The sequence below is a fragment of the Diadema setosum genome, chromosome 19 (genome assembly GCF_964275005.1).
Source record: "Diadema setosum chromosome 19, eeDiaSeto1, whole genome shotgun sequence".
NCBI classification, from domain to species: domain Eukaryota; kingdom Metazoa; phylum Echinodermata; class Echinoidea; order Diadematoida; family Diadematidae; genus Diadema; species Diadema setosum.
In genome coordinates this window covers 13,653,905-13,675,085 of record NC_092703.1, presented here as the reverse complement: position 1 = coordinate 13,675,085, position 21,181 = coordinate 13,653,905, and the positions used below count along the sequence as shown (strand labels likewise).

Here is a 21,181-nt window from a genome sequence, read left to right as displayed (position 1 = left end):
TATACAGTTTTGTGTGTATATATGTATATACTTCATTTCTGGATTAGATGAAATGATAATGTCATCACCTTCAATTCGTTCAATTGCTTTGTACACAAAAATGCAAATATACAGTCAACCTTGCCTAAGTAAACCTCACACAAGTGAGTCATTTGGCAATAAAGTCAAAGAAAAACTCTACCTCAGATGGATATGGAAATGTGTTTATTCTGTTGTGCAAGTCAAAATCTAAAAATGTTGAAGGATTTTCTATGTTCCCTTTGGATTCAATGCAGGCGAGGTTAACTTAATCTAGTCATGTGACACAATGGTAGCGCCGCCTGATCTGACACGCAAATGTGTCTGTGTTGCATAGACTTAATTTCTCGCCTTGCTGCACATTGATAGGATTTTTACCCAAACTGCTGTTACTGTTTCATCGTATTCTGTCGAGTGAAGTTAACTTCACACATTTTACTATAAAGTCTGGTGTCCCTTTTAACCCCCATCCTCAGCAAATCAAGGCTAAATGGTGCTGTTGTGCTTATTGAGTCATAGAGTTGTCACCTACCACTGTTGTGAAGCCAGTACTAGGCCTGTTTCTCCCTTGAAGTTGTCTGAATTGTATAATGTACATTAAATGGTTCATTTAGGCCTACTTCCATTATTTCCAAGTGTGTCTTCATAATGCATGTGTAAGTTCACAAGAATCCTACCAAGTACATTATTGTTTTGACTCAGAATTGAATGATTCTTTGATTTTATCATTTTTTTAAAATAAAATGCCATGCTGTTTCATCCTCCATTATGCCATAATGACACCCAGTACTTTGTGTGGTGCAACTTGGGTGTCATGTGTCCCCATATGTGATAGAAATACAGCAACAACCCCCGAGTAAGCAAGATATGAAAGATGGCAGTCGTTCCAGCTCTGCACCAGCTGAGGGAACCTGTAATGCCTCTCTCACGCGTATGTCGATGCCTATCGTTGCTATCTGTATGGATGACAGCATGGTGAACTCAAGGCTCATTTAGGGTGCGAGCAATAAAAAGAATGAAATGTGGTGGGATTTGATACGCTCTCCCCTCCCCCCTGCATTAAATGGCTGACATGAGTATACTGATGATGTGGAAAACCGTCCACGTTGCACGGAGGTTGGAATTGTATCACGACAGACGTTCCCCTCGATGAAATTGGTTGCAATAATCACAGTTTTGCTGATGAGCACTGTCTCACCCCACCCCCTTGCCAGCAGATAAGGTCACGACCTCGCTTCATCAATCTCCCCTCTCTCTTCCTCACTCGCTTACTCCCACCCTATCTTTCTCCGAGTCGTAGTACATGATACAGCACATTCTAGCAGGTGGCAGTGGAAGGAGCAAAAGGAGAAGATCAAAGGCATCTAGATGTATGTGTATATGTGTGTGTGTATGTGTTTGTGTATGTATGTGTGTGTGTGTGTGTGTGTGTGTGTGTATGTGCAGGAGGGAAGAAAAAAAGGGGCCGATAAAGAAACGAGCCTCATGTTTTTTTTTCTTCGCATGATGGCATTGCTAATGTGGGGGACAGCGTAAGGGATTATATCATACAGAGGGAGGAGCGATATGCTGTGTGCTACTCCCGCGACTGTTTTTGCGGCAAGATACAATACTGGGGCAATGTTTTTGCCACGGTTCGTGTGCGTGTAGTTTTTGGCGCCCATCCTCGGCGTAAATGATTGCGCCCTGCGATAACTTGCTTTCCTCAATAAGAATCGGTGCCCCACACAAGTTTTTTCGTCTGTCTGTCGAATTCATCACATTTGTAGTCTTGGTTTTGTTGAGTGGCTGTTCATTACTTGCACAGAAGTATGAATGCCACATGGATTTACCTTTTAGGCCATTAGTTCTTTACAAAAAACATGCCAGAGTGTAAATCATTCTGATGTCGAGATTCACTCGCGTTTTCTGAAGACAAAGTCACTTTAGTTTCAGTCCTACTTCCCATTTCAAGAGAAATGTACAAGCAGCGGAAGTCAGGTGTGCTGTCAATAATGCAATTCAGAGCATTTCCCAGAAAATAGATTGTATTCCTTAAAAGATTGAAAACATGGATCTAGCGAGATAACACTGCATATTCTATAAACAGTAGAGAAAATGATGACTTGTGGGGTTTAAGCTTTAATGTATTCCAGTGAATTTAAAGTGCAATGCTATGCCATCGCATATTCAAGTTGCCCGTGATAGATTGAAGTCAGACACATAGAATATTAGACATTTTATTCAAATTCAATTTCATATATTTCCACTGTAGAATGAAAAGTTTTACAGAATTTACTGAAAAATACATGATATATTATTGATAGTATGATAGTGGTGGAACCAGGTGGAGCACAAAATGTATAGGTTTATTGGAAATGTACCCTAGATAAATGCTATAATGCACATACATGTAAGACATTATGATCATTTTGTAATTAGGATGAAATAAGCACAAAGTAAATGCAATAACACACACACACACAAACCAACAACAACAACAACAACAATAAAAAAACATTGAATCCATATCAAAAACAAAGAACTAAATAGGAGGAAACTCTACATTGGGCTAATCATTAAGGTATAAATCAATTAAAATAAATCATAGAGTAATTCCCCCCAAAAAATGTGTATGGAGTTTGATAGTGTTTCATGATTTTAATACGCTGAATAATGGTATTCGTCACAACCACATAAAGGATAAGAGTTGATGATTTTATCACTTTGCTACTGTCCCTTTGGTTTTTACACAAAACCATAACTCCCCCCCCCCCAAAAAAAAAAAGAAAAGAAAGTAAATCATATTTTTAGGTCAATAAGATTGTAACTTCAACCCCGTATATTCCCAAAACTTTTCGTTGCCAGGAATTACATGCTATACACTGATTTGATATAGAGGACACAGTTTATTTTCAGGGATTTCAATGTCATAAAAAGGAGCAAAAAGGAAAGAAGGATTGATGTCAGAGGTCATCATAAGATTTATGAGGTGATGACATCATCTCCATGGCAACTAATGTCATTATTTCATCAACCCTTTGAAGGCTAGTCCCAAATATTCTTGGGAAGGTGTCTGTGGGAAATGTATGTTAAGGCAAAATCAGTTTTTCCTCAGGGTTAAACATGTACAGCATTGATATTCCAAAACTTTCATATCTTAGGCCGAGATGGAATTCCTTACAAACTTGCATTCCGGTCTTGTAATGTACATATTTTTGGCTTTTAACTCAGAAATTGAACTGAAACATCTGGAATCGAATCTAACACCCTACTATCCCCAGTTTTCAAGTACAATTTGGCTCTGGAAGGAAGAAAGAAAGTGTCCTATTTACATTAGAATGAGCTGACCAATATGTCATTTTTTAATTTTTATTACTATTAGTTTTAATTTAATTAATTCAATTTAATTGATTTAATAGCCAAACATCGCCACTACAAGAGGTGGTTAGTGAAGCAACCCAGGACATGCAGTCATCGTGTCTAACGTGCTGGTGATTGTGTATCAGGGTGCTATTGAGTCATCAACTTGTGATCTATTTTGTCAGATTAACGTAGCAGTGCAAATTTTGAAAAAAAAAAGTCTTATGCCGTGGACGTGGAAGTGCGTGAGGTATTGCCCTGTGCTTCAGTAATGAACCATGTGCTCTAACTTGTGTGGTATAACTCATGTCCCACTTTCTCATATCACGTAATTCCATATTTGGCTAGCTTCTATTGCTCAGCGTCCCTTGCTCAGACAAATGTTGGAAGCAAGCTACCATCATTCCCCTCCCCTCCCCCCCCCCCCCCCCCCGAACTCGAGTCAATGTCGGTCGCAGCCATGAAACTGGCTGGAAATCCAGCGTGTGTAATAAAATAATGCGAGATTAAATTGGGTATTGGCCGTTTTATTGCATGCTCACAGTGCTGGTCCGATGTAATTGGAATCTACAGGGTTTTAATAAGATTCATGTCGCTAATTCCATTGGCAAGGCAAGGAGACACTTTTATTGCGTGCCCCGCTCGTGCCGCGTTCGCAGGTCATTAGGGGCAGCTAACAGGTTGCCGTTTTGCCGTTTAAGCTGTGCTCAATTTATAATCATCACGTGTTTGATTAACCCATTAGAATGCTCCAGTAGTTTTATTGCAAATTCTCAGTTTTAACTGCATTTATATTAGATCATGCCAGACTTTTGAAATACTTTCAGGACTTTGCCCCGTTCATGCCACAGCAGCTCCTGTGTATTTCCCCCACACATCCACTTAAAAGTTTATGATGAGTCATCTTGTGTAATTAAGATCAAGCATCATTTAAATGAGAATATATTGGAGGTCACCATGGAGAGGTATAGTTACATGACAGCAAGGTACGTAGTAAAAACAACAGGTCAATGATGATAGGAGTAAATTCAGATAAATATCCCAATATTGGTACCGAGCCTTCAGTCACTACAACCCTTTGTTATTCTGCGGATGTTGGGGACTAGACATCAGAATCGTGCGACTTGTCACTTCACTGGTGCGTATATTGCTCACACTGCATGTGCTGCTGGAATGGAACGTAACTCACATCCCCATCATCTTTAAAGGGAAAATGTCTTGATTGTCCTGCTCAAAGTAATCAAATTCATATATTCCTTGGTGTCAGTCAGTCAAGGTAAAGAAAGTTGTCATTATGAGTGTTTCCTTCAAAGCGTATCCCCCTTAAAGGTCCTGTTCACCTTTGGGAGCAGTGATTTAAAAAATGTTCGAGATATCGCATTTTATGCATATATGTAGGTCATTTGTATCACAAAACATATAAGAAATTTGCAATAGAACCTGAAATATAAGGAGATAATACTATTTTTCTCAATAAACCGTAACTGTAAACGGTTGAGTCTGGAAACAGTTTTATTATAACCATTTTTCACATTTTGTGTATTTAACAATACTTAACATTGATTATGCTGATTCGACAATCTGAATTTTTGCATTGGTTGTTTCTGTCCCTAACTCACATTATGGAACTATTTTGAAGCATTAATGCTGGGATTTTATTTCATCTGCAAATAGTAAATTATGCCTTTAGTGGACAGGCCTATTGTATAACTGTGTATCTGAGGTCAATAAAGAAGGCACAGTAATAATACCTGAATAGCCCCTTTAAATGACTTCTCATACAATGTTGGAGACCCTGCAGCTTCTGCAATGAAGATGTGAGTGCAAGTACCTCAGTAGATTTTCAGAGTCCAGTAGGATGTCAAGTAATTCCACTGCCTGTTTAATAATCTACAGATTTACCACTGAATTCACAGTTTCTTGAACAGTCTGGTTTGGATGTGTCTATGAAACTGCCACCTTTATCTCCAAACCTCTGAATTTTAAACAAAAACACAGATACAGGAAAAGAGTAGATACATGTAAAGAAACCAAGGATTCAAGGACTAGTATCACAATAAAAGAATAAAATTACTTTTGTCTTCGAAAGCCATTTGAGAAAAGCATTTTGCTGATCCTTGTTTGGAGACTAAATCTGAACCCCCTGTGGTATGATGTGATATGTGATAGCATTAAATGATTTAACATCAGACTGTTAGTGTTGGTATTTCATACAGTAATACATTATTTGTATCTTTGGTGAGGTGATGTCAGTGTATTACTTTCCCTATGCACACTATGTGATTGTTAAGTGTTTGTAGATGTGACAGGATTTAGGATTTTTTTTCCTAATCTCACCATATTGGGGCCCCCCTCTTGAACAGGAAAAATTGCATTCAAGAAGTCACACTTATCGTGGAAAACATATCAAGCGAATATCACTTTCCGGCCAGAACAAACTGAACATTCGACCCCAGCCACGCGCTGCCGCAAACACAACCGTGGCCGTGGGGCCCTTTGCCTTGGGTAAATAACCTGTTGTCGCCATGGCAACAGCCCGTGTACACGGAGACGGCGGCGCGATTGGGGATGATGTTTGGCCGGCATGCAAACCCTCCTCTGTCATGATGTCCCGCGGAGACAAAAAAAAAATGCAGATTTACCGAAACGTCATTGTTTCCAGGACTTCGGTGCCCACAATGTTTACCACATCAATTATGCTGCAGGTGGGGATTGCTACACTGTCCATGGACTATATCCACCTGTATCACAACTCCCCCCATAATCTTCTTTAATGTAGAATACTCGCCAAGACCTGACACTCAAAAGAAAATCAGAGACCCATGGGGATGAGCACATTTGAGCACAATTCACAATCAATCCCCCTTTCTGTTTTGTAGGGTAAGAATATTTGTAACAATTAACATACCTGATAACATTTTATGAAGAATGTATGAAACTTTTAAAAGCTTCTGAATTTCAGAATTCATTAACTGTCTTTCTGATGATTTTTGTTTCTCTCCTTTTCCCACTTGATCCATGCAGTTTATGTTGGAATTCAAGGGAATGATGAATGAGAGAAGTAAATGTCAATGCTGTAAGATAATTAAAAACCTTTCTAGATCCCTCAAAAAAAAAATTCATGTGAATGGGGAGGTTGACATCAGAATCATATATCAAAGCACTAGATCACACAGCCTCTGAATTTTTCTTGGAGAAGTTGTGATTTTGCCTCTTCATTATCTCTAACGATACACAAGACAGTCTTTAGTCTCAAATTTTGAAAAGAATATTTGCCCATAATGCCCCTCTTCACCTGGAGAGGATCACTTTGGGCTAACTTTACTGCATTTCCATTTGTTCAACGTTTGTTTTCCTTTGCAAATTTCAGGAAGAAAAGAACTACATCCTTAAAACATCACGGAATGATACCATCATGTTCGAATGACTATTAGTTGCAAAGTTCACACACACGTGTATGCACTAGCGAGACTTGATGGGTGACAGATGTTTGATTTGCACAAAATGAGTGATTACAATCATAAAATATCTTGTGCATCTCGAGTGATTTGTAGTAGAGGGTGATTACAGTCAAGAGCTTTTTAAGTGCATCTCTAGCAAACTTTTTCAAGGACCAGACAAATAGGATTTGATCTAGTCTCACATTCATGTTTGCTCTATGTGCAGGTGGATATTGTTTCTTCATTCCATTCCATTCCATTCCATTCCATTCCATTCCATTCCATTCCATTCCATTCCATTTATTCTCGAAACTAACGTCAACCAAAGGCAGGGGTTTCAGCAAGTCCATGCCAAAAAAACTCAACATAAATTCAAGGTACAAAAATGATATATAAAACTAGCAATTGTTAAACAATTCATAAATATGTTTTTTAAAAAAACTCATAATCAGAATTGTCAATAAATTCCAATCAAAATTAGTCATCATAAATACTATTGCATAATATTATAAAGAATTAAAATAAGTTCATGAATATATCCTATATATTATTCAAAAATAAATAAAATTGCATGAAATGTAAAATCTCTCCCACATTTTTCAACATTTGTAGTCAGTTTGGGTTTGTTTGGTTTGTTGTTGTTGTTGGGTTTTTTAGGGTGGGGGGAGGAGGAGAGGGGAGATTTATCATTTTCCAGATCTACAGCTGATGTGAAACAATTACAGTAGGTCAATTTAAAAACCCTATGACATTGCCTTGTGTCATATATTTGTATTACGAGAACTCAGTGTAATAGTCTAAAACCATCTTCGATTCTCCCCATAAAAAGTACAATCAAAACTGATTCATAAAAAATGCATTAATGTGTGTAAATGTTGAACATCAAGAAAGATTTCAAATTCATCCTGTCATACTTTCATAAAGATTAGTGATTGCAGGCCATATGGATTGCATTCCATTTGAAGCATTCAAAGGCAATTTATGTTTTTATTTTTCTGTAGGTTGCCCCAATGGGCAGCCAGATTCTTTTGAAAATAATCGAACGAAATTGAATTGAATTTATTTTAATTTGATCTATGTGACTGTAGTGTTATAGTTATACCATGCATTCTGGTGGGGTGGGGGATGCAGGCTGCAGGGCATTTGGAAATTTTACATACATTTTCCATATGAGATTAATGTTGACTACATTTTTGTCTATTTCTCTCTTGACCAGTTCTTTTCATGTTGTGCATGTCCAAATATGTCCAAGTAAGATATGTTGTACTGCGTAGACTTCCTTCTCCCCCCCCCCCCTTTTTTTTTTTTTTACTTTCTGGCTGTGACTAAATATTCCTTTATGAGTTCCATCAATATTTGTTCCTCCTTCATCACCCAAATAGCTGATCACTGAGAGCACAGTCCACAATTTTGACAGCTCAATTTTATGATGTTTGGACAAAGGTGCCATTCTTCCAATTTCCACTTCATCTCCATTCTCCCGACCCCTCCCCTCCCCTGCCCTGCCCTCCCCCCCCCCCCCCAGGCCCCACACCAGTACCCTCCGGTGCTGCCATCATCAACTACAGCTGCACTGGCACTGCCCTGGGATGGAGAAGATGTTATTCCCTTTAAGCCATCGCCTCTCAGAGAATATATTTTCTCAATAGTACAATACTGTATCTTTTCAACAAAGATCATTGAGCCTTCTGTTGTACAGACATAATTTAAGAGTTATGGTTTACAGCATTTACAAAAGACTCGTGATCACTAAATCTATAAATTGATTACTAAATTGGCAGCACAGTTTATCAGAAGATAAGGTTTTAAATTTTCTCTCAAATTGGCAAACATATTTCTGATTTTGTGCAGGTCTAATGAAATATGGATATATATTATTTATTAAATGATGAAATTCTGCCTTTCTGTGTCATTTTTCTCAAGTAGAATTTAGAGGTGCCAGTTTGAGTTGAACACAATTCCCCCTGGACAAGATGAGTTAAAATAGCTGCAAAAGGGGTAGGGAAAGGCGTGGGTCCTATGGTTTGCGGCTGTCGTGAAATGAATCATTTTTTTTTTTTTTGCGATTGTGATTTATGGCCTCGGCTCCTGTTAATAGGGAATCTGCGATGTTTCAGCAAGGCAGGAAGCAGCCGAAAATAGGTTGTTGATGTTAGAATTGACGTGGTCATGTATTGATGTGTGTGTGTGTGTGTGTGTGTGTGTGTGTGTGTGTGTGTATAAGTACAAATGTGCACACTCTTGTATATGTATTTGAAGCTATTGGATTCCCTGATTGTATAATGCTGTGGTAAACTACTAGCAAATAGGAGACAGAAATTACTAGGAAATCTTTTATTTCTGTTCAAATCTTAAAGGTCACATAATTGCCATTTGATTAAATCTTAGAATTTAGCAATTGAATACCTGAATATAAGAACGACCCAAGTCCACTGGAGAAATTTTAGGAAAAATAGAAATGAACTAACAACTTCCTGCTGCTTTTAGTATTTTCAGTTATTAGGATGTTATTCATACAAATTTGAATATGAAACAGTCACTTGAATGATTATCTGTATTTGCATGACTTCGTAAATGGTTTCCAAAGGCGATAGCCAAATTTGGACTTGGGTCGTTCTTATCTTCAGGTATTCAATTCTCTCTCTCTCTCTCTTTCTTTCTCAGAAACATAGACATGTAGTTGGTAAACAAACAGCAATCAAAATCATTCTGATCTAATTAAATCTGGCTACCTTTTGAATTTGCGACATGTTCAGATTTTTGTTTTCACACATGATTTTTGCTGTATAGGTTATCAAATCTAATTATAAATAATAATAATAATAATAATAAATAAAAGCCTGACATCTTATATCCTTGTATTTTGCTTGTTTTGTTTATCTGTTATCATTTGTATTGTCTTGCAAATACCAGATAAATAAGAATAATGATATTTATAATAAGGACAATTTTAGTCCAAAATATGTCCATCTAAACCTATCATTGGTATTGTCTTCAGCAGATGTAATCAAAAAAATTTTGTAGATGATTATGATATATTGCAGAAGTCAATTAAGTTTTCAGATTTCACTCAGATATTACAGATGAATGACTATGGTATTAGTATTACATCTCCTTGTCAAGAACCACAAATTGCTAATGCAAAGGTCACAAATATGCCAAGTACCTCTTCTTAGGAACAATTATGCTTGTTGAGTACAATATTTGGTACAGGTTGAACAATGAATTCTAATTTGTTATACTGTCGTGAATAGAAATTTTTGCATGTGAGATGTAAAATGTTGGACAGTGGCAGATCCAGAGGTGCGCCCCCTTTATTTCTATTCAATTAAAAGTAATTTTAAAAAAATGAAAGGGGTGCTTGCACCCCCTTCTTTATTTTTCTTTTAATTTTGCACCCCCCCCCCCCCCTTTCTGGAATTCCTGGATCCACCCCTGTTGGAAGCTGTCCCCTCTAAGGTCACAAGGGCCCGAATTCACGAAGGTGGTACAAATGAAACCATGGTTTTAACCATGGACAAAAATCAGGGAGCGCCAAGTGTTGCATGGAATATTTGGTTACGAAATTGGTTATTTCGTCGACAAAATGGCAGTTTCATTAACAAAATTATCGTGTCGTGGACAAAATGTTTATTTATTTACAAAATGTTGTCATTTCATTACAAAATAATCATTTCATCGAGGAAATGACTGATTTCATAACCAAAATATTCTGTGCGACACTTGGCGCTCCATGGTTTTTGTCAGTGGTTTAAACCATGGTTTCATTTGTACCACCTTCGTGAATTCGGGCCAAGATGTCTGGATTGCACCAGGACAATAAAATGATTTTGAGTGGATTTTTATTTGTTTGTATGTTTTGTTTTGTTTTGTTTTATTATTTATTTGGGGAGTGGGAGGGGATGGGACCCAATCTTCTTTCCCTGTCTCCCCTTTGCCCTTCCACAGGGATGGGGGTGGGGTGAAGGCAAGGATATGTATCTTTCATCATTTGCATTATATACCTACACTGTACATTGACTATTAGCCCTATCTTTCATCACCTTCCATGAGCTTTGCTAGTTTGACATCATGGCAGGATATCTTTTAATAAGCTATATGGTCATTTTTCACATTTTATGAGTGAGGGAATTCTCACCAACACAAGAAAATATGATAGCTTTCAGTCAACTGAGCGGTCGACAACCAAAACAAATCAAATTTATGGTAATGACTTTTGATAATTACCTCTCAATGTTATGTTAAAGCTGGGCCCCATGTACCCCATCTATCCTCCCCCCCCCCCCCCTCTCTATCAATCTATCTTTTTGCTCTGTATACCCCAACCCATCTCTCTTGCCACAATTGTTTGTAAGGCTGCGGGAGGCCCTCTATTGGTGTCATCCATCGGATTCATAATCTTTCTGGATCAAGTGACCCAGTTGGAACAAGTGAGTCATCTTTTTAGTCTGGCTAATACAATCAAAATAGAAGGAACAGAAACTGTATGACAAGCTCCCCTGCCCCCCCCCCCCCAAAAAAAAAAAGGGGGGGGGGGGACAGGAAGGCATTGCAGCCCATTTTAGGTAAACTCATGAATATTCAGGTTTGTTTGTTTGTTTGTTTTATGGGTTGTGTTTCTGACAAGTCTTAATATGGCAAGCAGCATAACAAATTTTTACGAACCTTATAAGGAATGGGAATGATGCCTATTGTCATTGGTTGTTGTTTCAAGTCGAGATTGAAATTATGTCGAGTTTCCCTGTGCATTTTGCAGTTGACAGTCTAGCGTGGCTCCATGTGGTGAGTGCACATGAGGGTTCAAGAGGCTGGCTAGACAAAGCACATCTTCATTCCCTGAATGCTTGATACAGACTGCCCCTGGGTTTCTATCTGAAACCCATAGGTCTTATTCAATAGTAATAATGATGATGATGATGATGATAATGATGATGATGATAAGAAGAATAATTAGGTCTTATTTACCCAGGGTAGCCTCTTCAGTATTTCCTGTGCTCTACCAGAGGGCCCTGCTATTATCTTTACCCCAGTGTTGCAAGGTACCCATTTACACCTGGGTCGAGAGGGACATGGTGGGTAAAAACATCTTGTCCAAGGACGTAAGCACTGGGCAAGATTCAAACTCGGGTCATCCAAACGGGAGTCGGGAGTCTTATCCACTATGCTGCAGCATCTACATTCAAATATAGACATTTTAAAACATGAGAAAGGGTTCTGGGTCCATAGGACCATACAGTCTCTCTGGACATGGATGGGAGACTACATATGACTGTACATACAGTATGCATGTGTGTGTATGTGTGTGTGTCATCTTGACATTCAAACAAAGTACATCTCTACAAATACTTGACTGACTTGACTTAAGTCGGGTAGTATTCCCGAGATCCATGGATGATGTCCCTCCAGCCCTCTCTGTTCTACATTGCGAGTTCCTTTGTGTCTGGGAGACCCAGTGTCATTTCTGAGTGTGTCTACGAATGTGTGTCGAGGCTGTCTACAAATACTCTCCCTCATCAAATAAAATGTTCTATTTTACAACATAAAAATAATGTTGTGTGCAAGAATATCTCCTCAAACTAACTTCATTCTAACACCAAAATAATCCAAATCCTCAATATCTGAAAAAGTTTGAAATATACACCATATGCATACATACAATTTGCAGTTTGACCTGAAAACTACATCAACTCTTCAGTCAACTTCACTAAAATGAACTAAAAAAACCCCTAAAACAATGGTACTACCCACCAGAGCAGAATGTTACTTCTCTTCTCCCCCCCCCCCCCATAACAATAGGGGAATTTGCTCATCAAAAGAAACAAATTTTGATGGTTGTGATTCAGAATTTGTATTTCATCTTCACTGCCAAATCCCTATAGAAAGCACCATAGTAATGACAGCTCAATTTTGTTTTCTTTATTTTTTGTTAAATGACCAACATGGCAACACTTCGCAACATAATTTATGCCTATGAATATCTCATTGTTTTGGAGCATGAAAAGTCCCTGAATGAAAATATAGTTTCTGGGGTTTGAAGGGTTAAAAATCAATGGTGCATGTAAGTTGTCAGAAGGCAGCCATAACCATCACCTGGGGCACAAAAGAAAAAAAAAAATTGTTCTGTCACATGTGACACATGTGGCTCGATAATAAAAACATTTTGACCATTGATTCTTTTCTCGATGGGAGGCAATTAGTGTTGCGGAAGAAAAAGTGATGTCGATTTTCGATTCCATTGTCCTCACGTCAAGAAAACAAGACGGCGGCACACTGGCTGTCGACGTACGCGTGCACTTAAGCCGCCATGGCATTTCCGCCCCGCTATTTAGACGGAGAGCACTACAGGAAGATGGGGTGACCCTCTTAAAGCGTTAGAAATCGATTTGCGTGTGTCAAAGCAGGGGCATCAAACAGAGGACACGCTCGTGCGTGCGACACATGTGTGCCGCCACATGAAATACTTTTAACTTTGCATTTGGCCACATCGGCTACTTCCTTGCAGTAATTGTATCCAGGCCTTAAAATCCATATTTGTTGCATTGATGGGAAAAGTAAAAAGAGAAAGAAAAAAAAACAAAACCCCACATAATGGTACCACCCACCAGAGTCCATGTTACTTCTTCCTCTACCCTCCCCCCCCCCCCCCACCCACATTCTCATCCAATCGATTGGCATGACTGGGAGCAAAGAAAATGATGTGGACAAGCTGTCGCCTTTACGTAGTTATTACAGTACCCACATGAAAGTGTGACATTTGAGTATGCAATATGCCTGGGGATGTGTGACATTTGTCAACGCAAAGAAGGAAAACAATAACTTGGCCTTTGTGTCAATAGTAAGTGTTGCTGACACCTGCCAATCAGTTCATTGTGCGAGTTCCATGCGTTTTAGTGAAGGACGTAGTTGATCAATGGTGCCCAATCAGTAACGGCATATCAATGTCACGAAAAAGGTAATTTGGAGGCATTTTGAATATTTAATGATCATGATGATAATAGGCCAATATGTACTAATGTATTCAAATTCATGGACATACTTACCTACATCTAGTAGCAAGCCATTCAATTCACCTGTTTTTACTGGATATATTTAAATATACATGTATAATGGGGGAATCACATCCAGTTTGTTTGATTTAGTTGTTGCTATGTCAGGCAAATCTGGAACATTTTATGAAAGAACCCTTAAATTTGAATGTATGATGACATTTTTCGTTTGTTCATACCTAAATGCTCTATAGTAATTGTAACTTGGAGTGCCTTGATGTAGCCCACCTTTATCAGGTAGAAGATTCATAAATGAGGTTCTCCTAATAGGCATGCAGAGAATAATTATGTAGAAAACGACTCTTTAAATGTTTCATCAGTGTTGACGTCTCCTTGAACTTTCACAAAATCTGAGGCCCAACTTCCCATCACACGTTATTGGAATGTCATCAACTCCCGGGAAAGAAAATGGTAGGCGGAGAAATAGAAAGAAAAAATGTGCTGCCTCCGAGAAGACACAAACTACACTTGTGCATGTGGATCACCCAATTGGTATTTGATGTATTTTTCCCCCCAATCCGCATCAACCGCCCACTCCCGTACCCCCGCCGTTTGTTATACCCCAATTAAGGCGCTGACGCAAGGACGTTAAAGATTCATGCCCCCCTCTTCCGAACAAAGGGATGGAGGTAGTCTCATCTTTCATGGTGTGTGGTCACACATGAACTTTGATGAAGGTGAAATATTGAAGCTCCGCATCCCGCAGTCGTTCTTCTTACAGCAAACCGTGGAAAAGAAGGGATGGGTAGAAAAGGGGAAAGTGAGAGAGAGGGAAAAAAAAATGAGAGGGGGAGATAGGGCGGGGGATAACGAAACACATCTGATGAAGAGGATCTAGAGATGCGGAGTTTTCTCCCCCGTCTTCGCGCCCAAAATTCCCCAGACGCGGGGATTCCATCGTTAAAACCCACTTTGCCATAAAAGATGCATGGACCGTCTCATCAAAAATAGAAATCCAATTATTTCTATAGTGCACCACCTTCCCCTCCTCCCCTGCTCCACACAGAGCCCCCCGACAGAATCGGTAGCTGGCTGAACCGACTGCCGACACTGCCGACCGCCAACTCTCCAATACTCGCCAGGCACTCACGCGTGGCTCACTTGCTCACCTCTCAGACGCAGGACGCGTCCCAGAGTGTGTGGCTGGCTACAGAAGCCACCACTCACCCTAGATAGAGGAATAGCAATGTGACAATGAGTTGGCCAGGTATAATTGAAGGCACACTCGATGCTATTGGATATAAATCAATGGACCTTTCGAAAGTTCCTTGCATTTTGAAGAATAGAAAAGCAGATACATGATTTCGTGAAAATAAAATGCACATGAAAGTTTTTGTCTACATTGTCTACTGAATGCCAGTAGAATGCTTTACACCATCATGCTCCGCAATTAGTGAAAGTTTCATGCCACAAAAAAAAAAACAGGCAGTCAGCTCCAACTTGCAAAAGCTCCATGCTGCGAATGTTTCTGGTTTTGCAGCTAGTATGTGCAAAGTATCACACGAAAGCTGGCTGGAGAAAGAATGTGAAATCTGACTATTGTTGCTAAATGTTATAATGATGTTTGATTTAACTATATTTGACTGGACAGACAGACAGACAGACACACACACACACACAAACCAGAAATTACAATCTTCATGACACATATTCATCAAGTTTTTAATAAGCCATGGTGAGTCATGTATTATTTTTTTGTGAGTCACACACATTTTCACACTTGGTTGTGATGAAAAAATTTTGGAAACATCTAGCATGGCGGTACAAGTGGAGCCCAACTCATGCATATATCAGATGCTTATCAGACAGCTTATGATTCATACTCGACTAATCATAGTCATATATTGACATTGTTTGTGTGTAAATTGCTAAGAAGAGCGCCACACAGCTAAAACCGAAGATAGAGTACACATAGGAAAACTAAAACATTTGAAATAAGCATAGAAGAGGTAGTTTGTGTCACACATTTTGTCTACAAGTGCAAGAAAGCAATGATGTGATCTGCTACCGAGCTGCGAAAACAGGAGTCAGAGAGATTTTTACGACAGTGGATGACGTCGCACCGTGACACTTTTGCCTGCGTGAAACTACGCAGCTCTGTGTTTCCCCACATGGCTCATTTTTACCTGCCGTTTCCCCCACCTTTCAGTTTCATCAAAATGAGGATAGTTGTGCACATTAATTTTTTTTTTCTCCTTTCCATATCTTTTTTTTTTCTCCTCTGCTGCATGGATTGAAAGGCAGTTCCACACACCATGTTCCAGTTGATGTTTTGTGGAGTACTAGAGTTGAATCTGACAAAGACAGAGAATTTGATCAATGTCAGACAAAAGCTATCAAGAAAGCTGTTGACCCATTGAGGATGAGTCCCGAGTGTGCTTGGGCAGGTGTCTGTGCGAAATGCGTGTTGTAGCCAAATCTGCCTGTCCTCGACGGGTTAATGTTGAAAGCATCACATACTTTCCCCGAAGATTGCCATTGGTTGCAACTATGTGTGTGAATAAGCTGCAGTGATAATGTCACCAGCCCACGACCCTCCTGTCGGTCTTTGCACAAAACTGTAACCATAATCATTGTTTTGGTCAGTGATATAACATTTTACATCTCATTCATCCCCTTGAATTTATTGCAGGGTTATTACAGGACAGTGTTCAGAGATTTGATGCAGAGGGTATTCATGTCTTCTTCTTTTTTCTGATTTCCTCTCCCCACCCCCACCCCCAAAAACAACAAACAACATAAATTAAGATGTATTCTATTACTACAACCTTATGATGCAAATGTTGACTACTGTAAAACGAGCAAGAACTGTAAGAGCAAGAACTTTAGCATACATTTTAATTTCGTGAATTTTGCGAGCGCCGACATGCTTGAAATTAAAATGTACGCGAAAGTTCTTGCTTACACAATACGCATTTGATGCCAGTGTGAAAAATTTCATGCTGTGAGAAAGGCCATATAAGGAGCAGCTCCCATTGGTGAAATTTTCATGCCGCGAATATATCGTGTTTTACAGTATATGGGAAGAAGGAATATTTGTGATTTATGCATTTTCTTTCCACCCACAGATCATACATGTCTATTTCATCTGTTAGCATGTCTCTCTCATTTTTATTTACTTATTTATTTTTTATTTTTTTATTTTTTTTTTGGGGGGGGGGGGGAGAGGGGTTAACACAATGATTATTTCCTAGCTTCCTACTGTGCGTCAAGAGAGGGCAACATTGTGTAATGTTTGACTGGGAGCCCCCCCCCCCCCCCCAATACATGAGGAAAGGCAAGGGGAAACATCTCGGGGACTCTTTGATCTGGAGCATGCTAACAGAAACGGACAAAAATATTACCAGTAAAATGATGACTCAACTAGTTGCCTCCTGCAAAGTGTGTCATCTTTATAATTTTGATTTGGTCTCACCCTAAAGTAGGTCTGAATATTGAAGTGACAGATGTTTCAAATGGTTTCACTATCTTTGCTTTTGCTTTGCTGGCTCATACTTGAGAGGACTTGACGTTTCTTTTTGTTAATCAATATTACCACATTTACACTGCTCCCTCAAAAATACTCTTCTTCTCCATAAACAGTTATATAAGCGAATTTCACAATAGTCAAGAGTTAGATGGGAGACAGTTAGAGAGAGTGTGTGTGTGGTGTTTGAGAGAGGGAGAGAGTGAGCGTAGGGTGTGTTGTTGCGAAATATTTGTGTGTCTCGTTCTCTGTAGCCAGTAATTTCATTGCCTAATTCAATCAATTTTGTCGGAGAAACACGATCATCCATCCTGTGGATTTGTTCCGCGAAACAGCCCAGATCCAATGTCCCCATTCGAGTGTGTTGCATACTGTATATCTGTCCACAGTTCTCGTCACTTAGATTCCCCCCCCCCCCCGTGAAAAATGCAAATACTCTCACTCCACTAAGCTATTCCCATTTCTCCCCCCCCCCCCCCCCCCCATGTGTGTGTGTTGATCTCTAAAGCATATTTATGTAGGACAGCACAGTTTGGGGGGAAAACATTGCTCAGTCTGCTCCATCCAATGAGAAATATTTTGATGTGTATTAAAACTGTTATGTATCTGTAGAGGTTGTTGGGAATTAGGGAATACAGTCAAACCTGTCTACAGCGGCCACCTAAGGTAGACAAAAAAAGTGGCCATTGTAGACAGGTGGCTGCCATAGACAGGGTTGTCAACTTGGCTTTTCTCCTTGGTGGAATTTTGTTTAGTGGTCGCATACAGCAGGTGGCTGCTATAGACGGTGGCCGCTATAGACAGTGGTCGCTATAGACCGGTTTTGACTGTACATCCTGCTAGGTATTATGACTTTGATTACTCCACAATATGTGAGGTTATGATTTCATTGGTGTTAGTTTGTTTGTTTGTTTGTTTATCTGTGTGCAAAATGACTCATAAAGTTGTGGACTGATTTGGATGAAACTTGCAGGAAAAGTTGATAATGACACAAGGAACGAATGGTTAAATTTGGTAGTGATCCAGGAATTTTTATTGATTTTTGAAGGATTTTTAAATCTTTTTGCAGATAAGGTCAATGAACTGGGAGTTCAAGCTGCACGTACTTGAGATTTGCATATGTGCTCTGAAGTGCATGTTCTGCTCAGGCAAGGTGCCACGCAGCCAGACGCTGTGACGTAAACAAAAGGCTTCCATATTGAGAAATTGGATGATTTTGAGCATGTGTGTATGGGTGGAAAAGAGCTGCTCGGCGGAGGTCTGCGCTCTCATAAGAGTGCTTTTGTAGTTTTTAAATTTGTGACTGAAATATCAACTAATCTTCTTTCTACTATTATATTAGTCATCTTACCATCTCCTCTTGTAGTTAACTCTATTCTCCCCTCTCCCATATATTTCCCTTGTTTCATATATCCCATTCTGCCTCTGTTTCTCAGGCATTCACTCCTTCTCAACTCTTTCTTCTATCATTTTCCTTTCTCTCCCTCTCCCTACTCTCTTTCTCCATCTCATTCATAATTCTCTTTTGCTGGTTAATTCTCTTTTTGCTGGTTATCGCCTTCTCACATCATCGTCTACCTCATGAATATTCCGATCGCTGCACAAGTCGTATTTTGTCTCTTGGGCGAGAGCGTGAGATAAAAGGCACGCTGTGAGAATGTTTTCTTCGCCATTCATCTCCGCATAACTACCCCCAGTCATGTGTGAATGCGTGGGAAAATGTCAGTCGTCACACCTATGAAGCCAACTCATACAAGTTTTCATGAGGGCTGATTCTCCCTGGGTACCCTCTTCTAAAATCTGACACATTTTTATGTCTGCGCTGCGAGTCATTCTGCCGCGATATGCGGTGGATCGAAGAATCACTCGAAATGGGAAACAAACAAACTCATCTCGCAACCTTTTGGTATTTACGAGTAAAGTTGCGCCTAGATAATTCTCCTGCCACTACTGTGGGTCCAACCACACAGTGCATTTTGCCTTGCATAGAAATGATAACTGTACACTATATAAGCACAATACACTGTCCTTGCGTAGAGAAAACACCATATGTATGTTACCATGCCTTGAAATTGGGAAGATATTGACGAGAAAATGAGATGTACATTACAGAGGTTCATTTGCTGATGAGGACCATTGTATACACATTTATTAAGTTCTATTTTGTCCATGTTTGGGTTAACTTAATTTCAAGATCTCTTGCTGATTAGGTTTCTTGTACCCTCACAATACAGCTCACAGAGTGTGTGGCCGTCCGTAATGTCAGTTTGCAGCTTTGACTTATACAGTCAACCTTGTCTATGAAAGTCAAATCTATTTGGACTGAAGGAATAGCTCTGACTTTGAGAAAATTTGACTTACTCGGGATTAAAATCAATACAATAAAAGAGAAGAGGACCTGAAAAAAAAACAAAAAAACTTTGACTTAGGCAATTATTCGATTAGGCATTTTTCCTCTGATAATTGTCTGTATCCATAAATCCCCCCTGACATGTCCCCCTGACATGTCACCATGGCAACTGAGATCAACCCAAAGTATCTTTGCTGATCTCATAAGTGGTATTTATGTATGACCATATTAAGTTGGAGAGTTTGTTGGGTCAAAGGTCATGAGCAAACCTCGAAAGTCATGTTTGAAGTAAAAATTCAAGAAACAATAGCAGAAATGCACTCCAAATTCAATTTGAATTTACATTATAAAATTTTCTGTGCATACTATATTTGTAGCTCTATGAAAATGTTTGGTACACATATTTGGTAGTTTATTTCAAATCATTGACTTTTAATTGTAAAGAATTTGCATTGTAAATACTTATTGTTTTTAGCATGATAGTGGGAATTGATCAAAACAGTGACAAGCTGTAGTGCATCACTGTGAACTCATTAGTGGACACCGTTATTTACAGTAGTAGATTGTGTGGCATTGAGAGACTTCAGTATTAATACAGCATGTCTTTCTCTTTTTCTGTGCATCAGTTATTCCTCCAGCTCCTGGAATATTTGCCTGAACACGGTCAGAGAAGTGATGTGGCGTGGAGTGACCTTGATGCCACGACACTTGTGACATCGTCCTGCGAGAGGGAGTGGAAGAACTTTGGAAAGACTGGAATAAGTTGCTTTCTCTCCCTGATACCCCCATGGACACGGACAGATATCATTCACTCGAGTGTGATGAAAATGTGGTCACCGATCTCTCGCCTACTGACTATTGGAAACAAACTCTAAATCTGTGTTGCAGGTGTAAGTGTGTGTGCGAGAGGGACATATGGGGACTTTTTTTAGCAAGGCACATTAGCATGTATGTCAGTAAATAAGTTGTTCATGCTAATGGTAGTGAGTTGTCAGTACTTTTTAAAATCCTCACCCCCCATAAAGTGTCACTAAGTAGAATCTAGTAAATGGTCATATACCACCATTTTTAGCCCTCTCTCCTTCAATACTCAAGCTATAACATTACTTGACAGGAATATTGGTATTTGTTGTATGAGAAATTGAATGACAACCATTCATGCAAAAAGTGTGGTTTGAATCAACATTCTTGTAATAAACTATTTAATCATGTGTGATAGTAGAATATCCTGCCAAATTAATCGCACCGGCCAGTACAGATGTCTTCATGATAGAAAGAAGAATGAAGATAAAAGCAAACAATCAAACAAATTATCTTTATGAAGCCATCATTGAATATGAAAGTTGTCTATTTATCTGAAATCAAACTTATTGGCATCTTTAATGTGGTGCCATCTTTTTTTTTTTTTTTTGTGTTTATTTCCAACTTTGACCTTTCAGTGGAAAACAGACCAGTTATCAAAATGTCTGCCATTGTTCATTGATGCCAGGAGTGTTGCACAAAATTTGTTATCAACATC

The 21,181-nt window shown here is 39.2% G+C and overlaps 1 protein-coding gene across 2 annotated transcripts in view; it reads left to right on the top strand.

Moving 5' to 3' along the window:
• LOC140242873 (trophoblast glycoprotein-like) overlaps positions 1-20,981 on the top strand; it is a 70,972-nt gene extending 49,991 nt beyond the window's left edge. For both annotated transcript variants that reach the window (XM_072322618.1, XM_072322619.1), the window contains exon 3: positions 20,289-20,981. The gene's annotated coding sequence lies outside the window, so the exon portion shown is untranslated. The remainder of the gene's footprint in view (positions 1-20,288) is intronic.
• The last annotated feature ends 200 nt before the right edge of the window (positions 20,982-21,181 follow it).